The 17,237-nt window shown below is 32.6% G+C and overlaps 1 protein-coding gene across 13 annotated transcripts in view; it reads left to right on the top strand.

The window, feature by feature from the left end:
* ANKS1B (ankyrin repeat and sterile alpha motif domain containing 1B) overlaps nt 1-17,237 on the top strand; it is a 1,079,287-nt gene that overhangs the window by 299,730 nt on the left and 762,320 nt on the right. The window lies entirely within an intron of this gene.

Below are 17,237 nucleotides of genomic sequence, written 5' to 3'. Positions count from 1 at the left end.
GCCACAGCTCAGCACACTTCCCTCCCCCAGGGATCTCCCTCCCCCATCTATGGATCTTAATACATATTGGCAAATTGCTTTCAAAAAGGTTTAGGTAAAGTTTCTGTTATACAGAAAATATACATGTTCTCTTATCCAGTTTTGTAGCCAATTAGAAGTAATTGTAGACAATTTACTTCAAAGAGAGAATCAGACAAGTTGGTAAATAGGTTAGTACAAGGTGTTTATCAAGGTTTATTGTTGCAAAAAAAGATTATAAACAAGATTAATATCTTACAATAAGGGTTTAGTTAAATAAATTATGGAGCATTCTATGCTAGAATACTCTGCAGTCATAAAAATCATTATGCAGTTCCCTATTTGACATGAAAAGATTTTTTTTCTTAAAAAGAGCAAAGCAAACATTTCAAACTACATAAATTGTGGTCCAATTTATGTAAGATCATCTGTGTGCATGTTTGCATATGAGGGTATGTTCAGTGAAATGTTTAAAGTGCTTATCTCTGGGTGCTGTAATTTTTATTTTCTTTACACTTTGTATTTTTATTAGGATAATTATTATTTCTATTAGTGGGAAAAATAAAAATATTTTTATTAACAATGTCTATTTTTACAGCCACAATAAATTTTATGTTTTGATACACCCTCACATTGGTGATGAGATATTTAAACTTTTTCCTAGACATCTGTATTCTGACTTTACAGTGAAAAGAGCCTTAAAGATTACATTTATGATCTGTCCTTACCCACTATCAGATTGTATGTATGTATATATACATATATATATATATATATATATATATATATATATATATATGTATATATATACACTCTGAGAAATTTTGCCAACTATTATAAATGTTGTCAATTGAATAAGATTAAAATCTCTCTATTGGCATGATGGTGTACATAACACACATATACACATACATATGAAAAGCCATAGTTTTTGAGACTTTAGTTTTTTCTGTAGGTCAAAACCAACATTTTTCTTCCCTTCATATTGAAATATCTGGTTATTTCTGTTAATATGAGTATTTTTACTTTAAAAAGAAGATTTTCACGTATCAATAACAATGTTTACTGGCCTGTTTAAGGTCTGTATATCTTAATTTCTACTTTATGTCCATATTACTTATCTTATAATTAGAAAAATCAATAAGCCTAATATACATTTAGTAATTGAAGTAACATTTTAAAGATATTGCACTAGTTTTGGTGTTTTTTGAAAAGAATAAGTAACACTGGGCACTATATAATTTAATTTAGATGCTTTAAAAAAATTAAGTGAAGATACACCTGTTTTCTTAAAAGCACTTTTATGCCATGAACATGTATTAGCAAGATATTTATCTTAGGGTTCCATTAGAGCATGAGTTAATTGCTTTGTCTCCAGGGAAATAAGAAACTATAATACTTATAGGGACTATGAACTTTCAGAAAATTTTCCAAACCAGTCATTAGTCCAACAACAGTAGAACTGCTATTAATCATCCTGATGATCATGTTGTGTAGCATTCTGGAAAATATCTCTAATTTTCATTAGTCTGATATAGTTTATCAGACTCCCCTAGCAATTTAGAAAAATACCTTATTAATATTTGCCTCAATATTTAAGAAGTTCAGATGGCTAAATAAAAAGCTACCAAAACCTGAGATTAAGGAATTCTTTTTATGAGAATGCATTAGCTTTCTTTTTTCTTTTTTTAATGTTTTATTTTTTTATTTTAGAGAGAGAGTGAGAGGGGAAAAGAGAGAGAGATTAGAGAGAGAGAGAGAAAGGGAGTGAGAGAGAGAAAGAATCTTAAGCAGCCTCCACAGTCAGCACAGAGCCCACTACACTGAGGGTCTTGACTCCATGACCCTGGGATCATGACCTGAGCCAAAATCAAGAGTCAGATACTCAACTGACTGAGCTACCCAGGTGCCCCAGGAATGCAGTAGCTTTTTTTCAGGCTTGCTCTTAGAACAGATTTCCATGCAGTTCAGCATTAGATATTATTAAAATAAGTTTATTCTCACTGTCCTCTACATTAGAGTTTGTGTCATCTACTATATCATTTAACTTCCCGAGGTCTTATTTTTCTCATCCTTGAAATTGAAATGATTCGTTAGGTATCTTTCAGCTTGAGAATAGTTATGATTTTTATTATAGGGGTTTAACTTTTTCTGCCTGTAATGAAGCTTCTATGTACTTTGGAAATACTCAAAACAATAATAATTAGTCAAGGAATTATTCAGATCTCAACAGCTCTGGGAATTGTATGATTCAATATACAATCTTATTCTGTTGCTGAACTTCTTGCTGAAACTTTCAGAAGAATCAACATTCAAAATGTAAAAATGACAAAATATTACCTCAGTAATTTGGGCAGTGAATGAGGGGAGTACTTAAAACAATGTAATTGAACATACGGGTTAAACATTTTAGATACAATTTAGTTAATGAACATTGTTTATCCGCTGTGGTAGGCAGATTAGTTCCCCCAAAAGATTTCACATCTTGATCTTCACAACCTGACTCTGTGACATTACATGGTAAAGGAGCTTTGCAGATGCAGTTAAGTTCAGGATCTTGAAATGCGGAGATATCATGGATTACCCACATGGGTCCAGTGTAATCACAATGGTCTTTATAAAAAAAAAAGTCAAAAGGGTCAGAGTCAGAAGGATAAGTGATGATGGAAGCAGAGGTTGAGCGATACAAGCACAAATCAGTGAATGCAGGTGGCCAAAAAGCAGGAAGTGAATTCTCCTCTGGAGCCTCCAGAAAGAACAAGCTCCGCCCAGTGAAAATCATTTTGGACTTCTAGATGGATTATACTCAGAACTTGACCCATACCTACTTAGATGATGAGATTTGGGACTTTTGAGCTGATAAGATTTAGAGGAGATTCTGAGTTTAAATTGATGCTTCAATGGGTTGAGACTTGGGAGAATGTTGAGATGGGGATGAATGGATTTTGCTGTGGATGAATGTGATCTTTGGGGGGATGAAATATAATAAATAATAATGTCCCCCTCTCTTTATAAATGTCCATGTTCTAATATCTAGAAACTGTGGATATGTTAACTTGTATGGCAAAAGGGACTTTGCAGATGTGACTAAGGATCTTAAAATGGGGAGATTATCCTGTATTGCCTGGGTGGACCCAACATAATCATAAGGGTCCTTAAAATAGGGAAGATGGTATGATGAAGAAAGAGAAAAAAAATTTAAATATTACGTTGCTAGCTTCAAAGATGGAGGAAGGAGCTATGAGTCAAGGAATGTAGGTGGCGTCTTGAAAATGAAAAAGGCTGGAACAGATTCTCTCCTAGAGCCTCCAGAAGTAATAAGCCCTGCTGACTCCTTGATTTTAGCCCTGTAAAACTCCTTTCAGATTTCTGATCTCAGTAACTGTCTGAGATTAAATTAATATTGTTTTAAGCTACTAAGTTTGTGGTTATTTGTTACAGTGGGTAATGGAGACTAATATAGTGACTGTGGAAATTAGGTCAGTAGTAGACTTTTCATCTGTTACATACTCATTCAAATAACAGAAGCATGTTTTTTTGTGTCTAGGCAGAAGGCATGAGATGTGGGCATTTACAGAGGAATGTATTTTAGCTTAAATATCAAGCATTCATTTGATCTAGTTTTTATGATTTTATGAGTCATTTTAATGACTTAAAATAATTGGACTAAAACTTTACCATTGGAAAGTCTTCATTTTGTGTATTTTTAGGAAATTATTATCATACTGATAATGATAATAGTAATGCTAACAGTAGAAGCTAGCATGTGGGGTGCCTGGGTAACTCAGTCTGTTAAACATCTGACCCTTGATTTCAGCTCAGGTTATGATCTCATGGTTTGTGAGATAGAGCCCCACATTGGACTCCTTGCTGACAGTGCAGAGCCTGCTTGGGATTCTCTTTCCCTCTCTCTCTGACTCCCCCATCCCTCTCAAAACAACTAAATAAACTTAAAAAAAACCCAATATCTGGCATTTATCGAATGACTAGCCCATGCCAGGTATGGTGAGGGGCACTTTACATTCCTATATCTCCTAAATTTCACAATTCTATAAAATATTTTCACTTAACCTTGAGAAAATTGAGTTTCAAGAGATTAAGTAACTTCCCCAAGTTTACATATCTATAATGCTTGATCCAAACCCATGTGAATACTTTGTTAAATTAAAAAAAAAAGTTTTAAAGGGCCCATTTTCTCACAGTAAGCTAAATCTACATATTGTCTACTGTTCAGTATTTTTCACTGTAGCATTTCTCTGTTGAAGAGTATATCAGTAATTACTGATGTCACTCTTTCTTAGTGTGTATTCAATTGATTTATCATCTTACATTGTGTTTCCAGGGTAGTTGATCTATTAAATATATTTATTATTTATCTTAAAGATTAAAAAATTGTTGACTTGATAGGAATCTCCGTTCATTTAGAATCCCTCCACATTTTTCTATTCTTTTATACATTCATCCATGTATTTATTCTATAAATGTTTACTGACCATTTGTTACATGCAGGGTATAGAGCACTAAACAATATAAACATGCATCATACCCTCATGTTGTTTTAAATTTTGTGCCAGGTAACTGTGAATGATATATAATAAGGATTACATATGATTTCTGCCCTGATTAACCTTAAGATTTAGTTCAGGTCATTATCCTGACTGCTATTTATTGGTTGTATAATCTTAGACAAGTAATTTATGCTTTGCTTCCTATAATTTAAAATGAGAAGGCTATTTTTCTGTTTATAGGATTGTTATAAAGATTTTAAAATATAAATGTAAGTTTCCGTATAAATTCCTTCCTATACAAATGCAAACTAATCTTTTTCTGTTCAGTTCTTGGTTTTTGAAAATAACAATCCAGCAATTTTAATAGGGTTTGCAGAAGAGTATGTATAGTGCAAACTAACTTCATAATAAGTGCATTAAGAGAAGAATAATATTTATTTGTGTTTAGAAAGCCTGGCAATATGTATACTATGCTAATACTATGTTAATAGTTGTTATAGTTGTATCTAATAGTTAAATCTAATCCTTAATATTTCAGAGGGACTCTAACTTCCTACTTTATATACTTAAACATTGTTTGGGTTATTTATAATAAGCAATCTAATTTTTTAATGAATGTTTTATATTTTGTGAAAAAAATAAATGCCATGAGTTGTAAAAAGTCATGCCAATTCCTTATGTCACCATGAGTCCCCATAGAATAGTTTGAAAATAATTGCTTGCACCTGTCCATCCATCTATTTATTCACCAATCCCATCCATTCACTCATTCATTAATTAATTTTTCATGTTAATCTATACTTTTCGAGACATTTTTGGTGCAGTTGTCTTTAAATTTTAAATTGCTCTTTTGAGAGGATTATGTAGAGACAGCTGGAAGACACTGTGGGATCAATTGTTTGTGGATTGTCTTTGTATAATTTTTATTAATGACATCAATGATTATTTCTCATTGTTTTAAGTCACATTTCCCTGATTATTAGTGAGAAGGAATTTTTTTCCCCCAAATATTTTTTGGACATTTGTATTCTTTTTGTGTGAATTACTTGTTTATTTGGCTTTCCATTTTTAATTTTAATTTTTATTTATTTAAAACAATTATTTATTTTGAGGGAGAAAGAGGACAAGTGCATGAACGTGCGTGCTAGCAGGGGAATGGCACAGAGAGGGGGAGAGAAAGAATCTCAAGCAGGTTCTCCACTGTCAGCACAGAGCCAGACACATGGCTCAATCCCATGAACCATGAGATCATGACCTGAGCCAAAATGAAGAGTCAGAAGTTCAATGGACTGAGCTACCCAGGCACCCCTAACATTTTTTATTTTTAAAATAATTTATTTATAAATGTATTTTAATACAGCTAATCCTTGTTTTTTGTGGATTATGTACTTGTGAGTGTGCCTACTTGCTGAAATTTATTTGTAACCCTCAAGTCAATACTTGTGATGCTTTCATTCATGGACATGCAGAGAGCACTGAAAATTTTGAGTCTCTTGATGCACACATTTCCAGTTGAATAGGTAAAGCTCTGCCTTCTTGTTTCAGCTCTTAAACTGCATAAGCAGTTTTCATTTTCTCAGCCTATTTAGTGCCACTTAAACAATTTTTTGTGCTGTTTGGGGGCGGATTTCACTGTTTAAAATTACTCTCAGTATGGTGCTGAAGTTGTGCCTAGAGTTTCCCGGATCTCAAGAAGGCTGTGATTGATGTACCTTCTGAGAAAATATGTGTGTCAGATAAGCTTCATTCAGGCATAAGTTGTAGTGCTATTGGCTGTGAGTTGTGTTTATTAATCAAAAAATATATGTTGAATAAATTATCTTTAAATAAAAACACATATCTAACAAATTATATATTGATCAGTTGATGAAAATGCTGTGACCAAAGACTTGCAGGTACCTAACCCTGTATTACTCCTAGGAGCAGTGATTCAGTATTTGCTAATTCAGTGGTCATGGTGACTTTGTGAAACAAAACTACTGTGAAAGTGAGAATTCACTGTATAGTCGAGATATCAAACTTTGTGAAAAATATTTCAAAACAATGTTTCCTCAATTCGTTGCTTGCCCTTTAACTTTGTTTATGTTTCTTTTTTTGTGGTGCAGAAGTTTTCATCTTCATGAAGCCAAGATTTTAAAATACACTTATTTGACACTTCTGCGTTTTGTGTCTTGTTTAGGCTGACCTTGACCAACTCCATAATTATAAAAATAGTTTGCCATCTTTTCTTTATGTGAAACCTTGGTTTGTGAGCATAATTCATTCTGGAAACATGTTTGTAATCCAAAGCACTTGTATATCAAAGCAAATTTCAAGAACCATTGGTTCAGTTGTAATCATGTGATGTTTGGTGTCAGGTACTACTCGTATTGCAAGACGTTGCTCGTTTATGAAGTTAAAATTTATTAGGAATACTCATCTTGTGGAACACTCACAGAACAAGTTACTCACAATCCAAAGTTTCACTGTATATATATATATATATATATATATATATATATATATATATATATTTACATAGTAGTTTCTTTACCTGTGATTTTGCTTGCTGTGGTTTCAGGTACCCACAGTCAATCACAGTCCAAAAGCAGATGATCCTCTTTCAGATGGATTTGTTAGAAGGTCAATAGTAGCCTAGCACTTATGTCACAATGCCTGCATCATTCACCCCACTTTATTTCATCATGTAGGCATTTTATCATCTCACATCATCACAAGAAGGATGAGGACAGTACAATTAGGTATTTAGAGAGAGAGATCACATTCACATACCTTTATTATGGTATGTTGTTAAAATTGCTCGAATTTACTACTGTTGTTAATCTCTCACTGTGCCTAATTTATAAATTAAACTTTATTATAGGTATGTATGTATAGCAAAAACCATAGTTTATATAGGGTTTGGTGCTATCCATGGTTTCAGGCATCCACTGGGCGTTTTGGAACATATGCCCTGTGGATAAAAGGGAACTACTATATGTATGTGTGTGTGTGTGTGTGTGTGTATATATATATATATATATATATATATATATATATATATATACATATATATATATGTGTATATATATATATATACATATATATATATATATATATGTGTATATATATATAAAATTAATTAATTTGGGGGTGAGGAGGAACCCAAGATAAATTATAGAATTAAAATACATATATATGTATAAATAAATACAATGTATAAATAATATATAATATAAGTGTATAATTATTAACTGTATAATATAAGTGTATAATTATTAACTTTGGAGAGATATACAAACAAACTTATCTGTATAAACACACACACACACACATATATATGTGTGTATTTTTAATTCTATAATTTATCTTGGATTCCTCCTCACCCCCAAATTAATAATTAGTTGTACCAGCACCATTTATTAAATAGCCTAGCCTTTTGTTTTGATTTTAAATGTTATATTGCATTCATTTCCCTTTTTAAATTTTTTTTAAAACTGTGGTAAAATACCCATAACAGAGATATTGCAATATTAGCCATACAGTACAGTGATGTTAAGTTTATTAACATCATCGTTTAATCATTCTCTAGAACTTTTCAGTTGTGCAAAACTGAAATTCTGTGCCCATTAAACAATAACTCCCCATTTCTTCCTACCTGTAGCACCTGGCAACTACCATTCTGTTTTCTATATCTATGATTTTTACTACTCTACGTATCTCAAGTAAGTGGAATCATCTAGTATTTGTCTTTTTGTGACTCAATTCACTTAGCCTAATGTCCTCAAGATTATCCATGCTTTAGCATGTGTCAAAATATCCTTTTTAAAAGCTGCATAATATTCCATTGCATGTATATATCATATTATGCTTATCCATTAGTTCATCAGTGGATACTTGGGTTGCTTCCACCTTTTGGCTCTTTTAAATAATGTTGCTGTGAATACGGATGTGCAAATACCTCTTCGAGACCTTGCTTTCAATTATTTTGGACATATACCCTGAAGTGAAATTGCTGGATCATATGGTAATTTTATTTGAAATTTTTTTAGGAACTGACATGCTGTTTTCCATAATGGCTGTAGCATTTCACATTTCCACCAATAGTACCCAGTGCCCAAGGGTTCTAATTTTTTCACACCCACATCAATACTTTTATTGTATTTTATGTTCTTTTTTTTTAAATAGTAGCCATCATAATAGGTGTCAGGTGACATATCATTGTGGTTTTGATTTGCATTTCTCTAATGATTAAGTGATGTTGAGCATCTTTTCATGTGCTTATTTATTGGCCCTTGTATATCTTCTTTGGAGAAATATCTAAATTCTTTATTTTAAAAATTGGACTGTTTTTTTGTTGTTAAGTTGTAGGAGTTTTTTGTATAGTCTGGATATTAATTCCTTGTCAGATATATGATTTGTGAATATTTTGTCCCATTTCATAGATTGCCTTTTTATTCTGTCAATTGTGTCCTTTGAAACACAGAAGTTTTAAATTTTGATGTAGTCCAGTTTATCTGCTTTTGCCTTTGTTGCCTATACTTCTGGTTTCATATCCAGGAAATTATTGTCAAATCAAATGTCATGAAGATTTCACCCATTTTTTTTCTAAGAGTTTTATAGTTTTAGATCTTACTTCCTGAGTTTTTGCTAGGAAAAATGTCAAATTTAGAGATTAATTAGGAGAAAATTGGTGTTTTTACAATATTGTATCTTCCCTCTCAGGAGTGTAATATAAATTTCTATGTTTTCAAGTCCTTTTTTATGTTGTTAAGTAACATCTAGTTTTTTTATATGTAGTTTTCTACATTTAATGGTTTAATTTTTATTATTTCATATTTGTTTCTATTGTGAATATTTTTCCCATTGTATTTTCTAACTGGTTTCTGCTAGTAGATAGGAAAGCTGTTAACTTTTCTACCTTTTTTTTGTCATCTTAGGAATCACACCATGGTTTATATAAATATTCAAGTTGATATTCTGATGAGGAAATTATATAACCTGCAAATAATAGCAACTATGTCTCTGAATCTTCAATCTTTATGATCTTTTGATTTTTTTCTCTTATTGAATTGATTGGACCCAGCATTACAGCATTAGGTAATGATAGTGTAGACTCATCAGTCTAGAAGCTAAACACCGCCATATATGTTTAAATAGTATCTCTGATATGACTCCTCTAAGTGTTATTCCATCTCTGTTCTTTCTCCTAGAGTTTTGGTTGTGGGGCATAAGTTTTAGGATCTCAATTTTATTTTGTGTACACTATATGTTTAGTTTCTATGATAGTAAAGGCCTTTAACATTATTACTAAAATATCACTTGACATATTACGTTAATTTTCTAGTTATATAACTGAGCACTTCTATATTAATGTTTCATATTTGCCTATAAATCTTTGATACCTATCACAATACCTGCTTCTTAGCAGGTATTCAATAACTATTGAATGTGTCACACACTAGAGTGAATCTCAAGCTTACCATATTTCTAAATAATATATCTCAATTCCTGATTGATCAGCTTTAAATGATGTATCTTATTTCTCTGTGAGTAAGGATTTTAGCTCACTTATATTATCTCTGTCTACAATCCTTCTACATATGTTTGCTATTTTTTATGATAAATTTTAGGTGTGTGGTTTTTTGGTTTTTGGTTTTTTTTACTGGTTAGCTTGGTGACTTTAAATAATATTATACTTAAAGAAGTTTAAATAATACTTTTATATTTCTGTGTTATGTTTCATCAACTTTGGGCAGTATTTCTTGACTTCCTATTTTGGAAAATTAAGATATTAGCTCCTGTGCTCCTTTTTTCATGTTTCCTCCCCTTCTTCACCTGCTACCTTATAGACTTATAGACTGTCATGCTTGTTCACATTTATGTTCTATCCTGTGTCACTGGCCAAGTTTCCCATATTTTGTTCATAGGCTTACACTACAAAATTTTAGCCAGTGAATCACATTTACATATTTATGTTTACAAATAGCATGCTGAAATTAAATTTACTTTTCTATCAAGACTCAAGGTCCAGAGGAAGGAGAATATATCTAGCATTAATATTGAATGATTTATCTTTCTTCTCCATTCTATCATTTGCCATATCTTGCTATCATGTACATTTTTTTTATCTATTTGACTATGATATTGATTAGATTCACCTCATAAGCTCTATAGCTGTTCTGTTGGTCATTTTTTGATCTGCACTTTTTTCTGAAGCCTCATGGCTTGAATTTCTTATGTCATGCAGGCTGAGTCATATAGCTGATATTTTAGAGAGGCTCTAGAGTCCAAAACCTTAGATCCTAGTTTATTTCAGCTACTCTTTAGGTTGAGGTCTATATGCCATTGCTTGGTTCTGCAAATTGGTACTAGAAATGTGAGCTGAGACCAGAGTGGGTGATTACCTAGTGGTTGCTTTCAATGGGAGTTGCATAAATTGGTACCCTGAAAATCTTGGTACTCAAAATTTAAGTTTTTTTTTATTAAAAAATATTTTAGAGAGAGAGAGAGGCAGAATGCAGAGGGAGAGAGAGAAAATCTTAAGTAGGCTCCATGCTCAGCACAGAGCCTGATGTGGGGCTCGATCCATCACTCTGGGATCATGACCTAAGCCAAAATTGAGTCAGACATTCAATCGACTGAGCCACCTAGGTGCCCCTCAAGTTTTAAGTCTTGATAATATCATTTTGTGTAGTTTTTTAAAGTCCTGAATATGATTTGTTTGATACTCACACTCAGTACCTCTTTTCAACATTTATTAACTCACCCATGCATAGTAGGTACGCAGTGAATATTCTTCTCATGCCTTTCAAACCAAAAAGACATATGGAGTCTATATGCAGATTAAGAAAGGGAATGAGTAAGAAAATAATATTTTCTTTTGAAGACCTCTGAGAAAAAATGATTGTATAACTGGGAGAATTCCTTGGGTTGGATGTATTGTAAGGAGGCATACTTGATGCCCTGTACAGCATTTCACACAAACAGCATTATAGGTGAGAAAACCAAGGTGCAGAGAAGTCAATTAACTTGTTTATGGTGAAAATTATGAAGTAGCAGGGGTAAATATTCCAACTCAGTTCATTTGGACCTAATGCTCAGAACCTCTCCTTTTTTTTTTTTTTTTATCTCTTTAGCATTTGATCATGCCTTCTAAGAAAAGAGTATTGTTCACATTTACGTCTTCAGTAGTTCCTTCAACAATAGTGTGGAAATGGGTTGATTGGGACTCTCCTCCCTTGGAAAAAGGGATATCTGATGATGTCAGAGATATCAGCTAAATGTTAATGGATCTTCATTTCTATTAGCAGAAGAATTAATAAAAATTTCCTTTAATGAAGGTTTAGTGTGTCCATCAAATTCTATTTTGACTTATTCTGAGTTTGATCTTAGCTGCAATTAGGAATGAATTCTATATTTATATTTAGAAATATATTTCATATTTCCCTATTTTTCTCTGCTATTTTAATTATATAGGTTATTCTTTCTTACTTTTCCTGCCTGATACTGCATTGTTTAACTAATGAATATCTGCTGCTTTCATTTTTAAAGGTGGTTCCTTTTCATATACGATGGAAGTACAGCTAGGGTTTTTAAAAAATGGAAATAGCTTGAGATAATCAAGAGAGTCAGGTAGAGCTAAGTTTTACTTAGCTTTACAACTTACTAGGTATATGTCTTTGGTAACCTGTCAATAGTTTTTCATTATTTTTAAGAGAGGGAACTTGTACCTACCTTGTAGGGTGATATGAAAATTGGAGAATGGGTTTAAAGCACATAGAACAATGCCATACCCATATGGTAGTCATTATTATTTTTTTTTGCTCTCTTTAAAAAATATAAACTATTATATCTTTTAAGAAGTTATCCAGTCTCTGCTTGAATATCTACATGGATGAAAGCATGTTCTGTAAATTTCCATGTCTAACAAATATAAGCTGTGGAATTTCAGAAATAAATCACCTTGAGTATTAATTTCATCATTTGTAAAATGATGATAATAATAGTACCTACCCCCTAGGCTTGTGGTGAGGAATAAATGACATATATTGCTTCTATTAAGTGCTTACAATTGGGTCTAGCACTCAATAAATACTCAATAAATGTTAGCTCATAGTATAAGTACTAAGAGTAGAGCACTTACAAATATATTACAGCCTGAGTCACCTACTGTATTTTTTTCCACAGCAAAAGTTGTTCAAGTTCTTACTTACATGTGATGATTGACTATAATGTAATGTGAACTTTTAACTTGGTTTTATGAGGCTACAGCCTTATAGGGAGCAACCCATACTAACCACCTACTAGCTTACCTATCCTTGTGGTTCCATAATAAATATTTGCTGAATTTATTGTCTTTGGCAGGGATCTGCACACTCTCTGTAAAGGGTCAAATAATAAATATTTTAAGTTTTAATGCTATATGATCTCCATCACAATTACTCAGTTCTGCCATTGTAGCATGTTTTCACAATATGAAAATTTATGGTCATGGCTGTTTATTAATTAAACCTTATTTATGAAAATGGATAGTAAGCTAGATTTTTGCTGAAGTTTACTAATCTCAGGTCTATGGAATAAAGAAATTAGATCCTTAATACTTATAATAAAATTCATATAAAATCGTTCTTTTTGGAAATATTTTCAGGTGAGAAAATGTTTTATCCTGTACAGAAAAATGGAAGTGAAGCCTAGAGAAATGGCAAAAATGAACCCCCAAAATGCATTCTCTGTGCATATGTAACAAGACTCCAAAGTTTAGCAAGCTAAACTTTTAAGCTCTACAGCACAATTTCACAGAGATTATTTTAGATATTCAGCTTAAACACATTTCTCAGCAACTGAAACCAGATTAGTGTCGGTATAGAACAACTCTGGACTTTTTTAGAAACTATTTTTTTTATTTTTTTTGAAAGTTTATTTAGTATTTTTGAGAGACAGAAAGAGACAGAGTGCAAGTGGGGGAGAGGCAGAGAGAGAGGGAGACACAGAAGCAGAAACAGGCTCAGGCTCTGAGCAATCAGCCCAGAGTCCAAAGCGGGGCACGAACCCATGAATGTGAGGTCATGATCTGAGCTGAAGTCGAACACTGAACCGACTGAGTCACCCAGGTGCCTCTAGAAACTAATTTTTAAATGAGATGTATACCTTCTGTGGTATATCAGATGGGTACTTCTTCCAAATGCTAGCATGCAACCCGTTGCTACAAAACTGTTAATTCTAATTAATTCTGTTAATGCCACTTCCTTCCTACAGTTTTATTTAATGCTCCCCTGCCAGAAACAATATCCTTCCTCTTAATATTCAACTAACTTATTTTTGACATCTGTGTTTTTCTTCCTTTTATTATAGTTATTTATATAGTTATCTGATATCTATTCTTTTAGATTGTGAGCTGCCTGAAGGCAGTATCTGTGTCACAAATATTTTTGTTTTCCAGCACACTGTGTTTTATGCCTTGCATGCTGTAGGCACTCAGTCTATGCTTGTTTTCTGAATTTTTCTTTCAGTGTCTGTAGGGAGATATGCTGGAATGATGTAAAAAGTATTCTCTCTGGCAGTCTGAGTTCTACTTCTGACTTGATCACTTGCTAACAATATACTCAACTTCTCTGAATCAAGGTTCTGTTTCCTCATCTATAAAATAAGGATCATTCCAACACTGCATTATTTTGTGAGGATTAAATGAGTTGACAAAAGTGCCTAAACAGCAAACCTAAGCACATAAAACATTAGCCTTTATTATATCTAATGGATGTATTACATTTCTTTTTATTTTATTTTATATTATGATATAAATGTTCTAAAAATGAGTAGTTAATACATTAATAAGTAAATGTCAATGATGTGAAAAAGGCAGATAACATCTCTATTGAGTGTGAATTAAAGAGATGTTATTATGTTGTTTTCTGCATGTGTCAACAAATATTTTACCCAGTTCTTTTGACAGTTACCATTGTAGCAAAAATAAAGCTATATTTAATTTGAATGAATTCTTATAAGGAATTTTATTTCTTGCTTTGATTCTGTGGCCAAATTAGGACTTGTTTCTGCTTATTAGGCTCCTGCCTTCTGAAAATAGGTAAAATTAACAGCATTTATAAGAGAATTTATAGAAAAGGAAAAGTGGTATCCATTATCTTTTTATAGCCTATTAATGACTAGTGCATATTTTATACTGAAAAGGAGAGACCGCCTTAAAGAGATGAAAAATATCACTAACCTTATTCTTTTCTTTATTTCTGGCATGTTTATGTGTGTAGGTATGATAATGCACCATAAGCCTTCTGTGAGACCCTGTAATCCAGCACTGATCAGGCTTAAGAATTTTATTTTTATATTAGTTTCAACATGAATTTTATAATTTCTTAAGTCTAACTTGTTTTCACAGTTTTTTAAAATATTTTTTTTAACGTTTATTCACTTTTTGAGAGACAGAGATAGAGCACAAGCAGGAGAGAGACAGAGAGAGAGAGAGAGACATAGAATCCAAAACAGGCTGTAGGCTCTGAGCTGTCAGCACAGAGCCCAAGGCGGGGCTCGAATCACAAACTGTGAGATCATGACCTGAGCTGAAGTTGTATGCTTAACCAACCGAGCCACCCAGGCGCCCCCACAGTTTTTTAATTTATAGTCACTTTAAAATATATTCTTATATATTTTGTTTTTACTTCATTTTTAAAATTATTTTTTTCACTAATTTTAAAAACACTTCCATAATAGCTTGATATTGGGGCACATGACAAGATTAATTCTAGGGACATTGATCATTGTCCAGTATCCCAAAGGACCTGAGTCTTGTGGACTATAAGAAATGAGCTACACCATTCTGCTTCCTTTTTCATGTGCTTCTGCTTAATAGCATTGCAGACATAGCAGAAAACAAATCATAATATAGTCTGTATAACAGTTTGATAGACCATAAAAAAAGAATCCTTTGAGGACTTTAAATGCCCTAATTTCAGCCATTCCTCTGGAGGTTTGAGTAAGAAGCTGCCTGACATGTGGCAGACCAAAGCATGGAACCAAGTATCCACCCTCTGCAAGGAGTCTTTCTGAACTAATCTCATGCTTTAGTCACCACTAGAAACCAGTTCTCTCAGGTCATCTATCATCACCCAAACTCTCACCCTTTTGTTGCTGTTATTGAACTGAGCTTCCATTCCTTCTCTACTCCCTACTGCCTGTGATAAACAAAGCCCTTATGTTCCCATTATCTCCTTGTGAATGTTTCTTCATTTCTTGGCTTTATTTAGAAGTACTTACCTTTATTTTATACATATTAATTTATATCAGCTGCACTGTTACCATGATATTGGTTAAGACTGGAATCTGTATATGTTTGTAAAAAGGGTCCTAAACCAAAATTTGTACCATGGACAATTGCTATTCTCATCATTCCCTTTTTTTCAGTAATCATCCCTTCAACATGTATTTATTGTTTTCTTGCTATATATCAGACACTGTTTTAAGTAAGGAGGATACAGTGAGAAAATCTGGTATTCTAGTAAGGGAGTCAAATAATAGCAAGTAAAGAAAGAAGCAAGAACTTTTCAGAGTGATAAATGCTGTGTGACAAAAGTTTTAAAGGTGATGGAAATGAGTGATGGGAGTGAGAAATAGATGACAAATTAAATTGTGTAGTCAAGGAAGGGCTCCTTGAGAAGGTGACATTTGAGTTGAAACCTAATGACAGGAAGGGACCAGCCACATTAAGAACTGTGTCAGGCAGGGTGAAGCACAAGTCAAAGGGCAGAGGGCTTCCCTAGAGTGATTTAGGGATGTGTTAGAGATTGAGGTCAAGATTGGGGCCAAATTTTATTGGGCTTTGTAGATCTGGGTAAAAAGTTTTGATTTTATTCTCATTCAAGTCAGATGTCATTAAGAGGGTTTTAAGCAAGGGTTTATGTGACTTAATTTAAATTTTTTTAAAAAATCAGGTAGTATATGCCTACCTGCTTATATTAAATGTGTATCTGTGTTCATATGTATTTGTAAAGGCAAACTACCCAAGCAGAACATTAAACTGTCAGGAAGTTTTGGTTGGTGTTAGGGCTAGATTCAGAGAAATCCCAGTATTTTGGGAGAAAGTGATGTTTTGTTCCCTGCCTTGTAAGTTAATAGCCTACACAGTAAATGTTCTGTTTTTTTTTATACTTAAAAGTATTATGTGCTTTTTCGGAAAAATGGGAAAATGAAGAAAAGTGTAAAGAAGAAAAAAATTATTGATAGTCATACTGTTCAAACAAAACACTTTTGATGAATTTCTTGATTTTTTCTATGCAAGTGTGTATATATGTGTATATGCGTATACTGTATACACACTGTCTTGACAAATACATATGAACACAGATACATATTTAATATAATCAGGTAGGCATACATATATACCCATATACATACACATATATATTTGTCATTATATTGCATATACTCTTTGGAGTTCTGCTTTTTTATTGAACAAACATTTTCCATATGTTCATAGTTTTTATAAACCATTATTTCTAATGAGAGTGTATCACTAAGAGATGGAAACATTGCTGAAGAAGTATTTTCAAGATGGAGTACAAGGATAGATAAGAATTCTTCCCTTTAATTGAACATCCTTTAGATTTTTTTATATTCATTTCCTAGTAGACTGGGGAAGACCAAACCAAAGCAACATTTTTTTTTCTGAGAAAGAATTCAGAGAACCAAAAATATTTGGTTATGAAAATATGAAATATTTTC

The sequence above is a fragment of the Panthera onca genome, chromosome B4, assembly GCF_046562875.1.
Source record: "Panthera onca isolate mPanOnc1 chromosome B4, mPanOnc1 haplotype 2, whole genome shotgun sequence".
NCBI lineage: Eukaryota > Metazoa > Chordata > Mammalia > Carnivora > Felidae > Panthera > Panthera onca.
This window is presented reverse-complemented; position numbering and strand designations above follow the sequence as displayed.